Below are 457 nucleotides of genomic sequence, written 5' to 3'. Positions count from 1 at the left end.
GCCGCTGATTGGGTACCACGGCGCTGGGGGTGGGCCGCGGCGATGTGGCGATCTGCAGCGGGCCCAGAGGTTCCCGGAGGCTGGCGGTCGCGGTCGGGAGGGGAGACCCCCGGGGGAGCCTTTCCTTGCGCCACGACACCCTCCAGAAGACACGCCCTCACTCCACCCTCGCCCTGTCTCTGTCAGTCAGCCTCATTCCTGCCCGAAGGTCCCTGTCTACTCCATGTAACCGACCCTGCTTCCATCAATGAGAAAGGCTGCAGATCTGGATGAAAAGGCAATGGCACCCCTCTCCAGTACTCTTGCCTGGAAAATCCCATGGACGGAGGAGCCTGGTAGGCTGCAGTCCATGGGGTCGCTAAGAGTCAGACACAACTGAGCGACTTCACTTTGACTTTTCACTTTCATGCCTTGGAGGAGGAAATGGCAACCCACTCCAGTGTTCTTGCCTGGAGAA

The sequence above is a fragment of the Bison bison genome, unplaced genomic scaffold (assembly GCF_000754665.1).
Source record: "Bison bison bison isolate TAMUID 2011002044 unplaced genomic scaffold, Bison_UMD1.0 scf7180017864181, whole genome shotgun sequence".
NCBI classification, from domain to species: domain Eukaryota; kingdom Metazoa; phylum Chordata; class Mammalia; order Artiodactyla; family Bovidae; genus Bison; species Bison bison.
Note: the sequence above shows the minus strand (reverse complement) of the source record.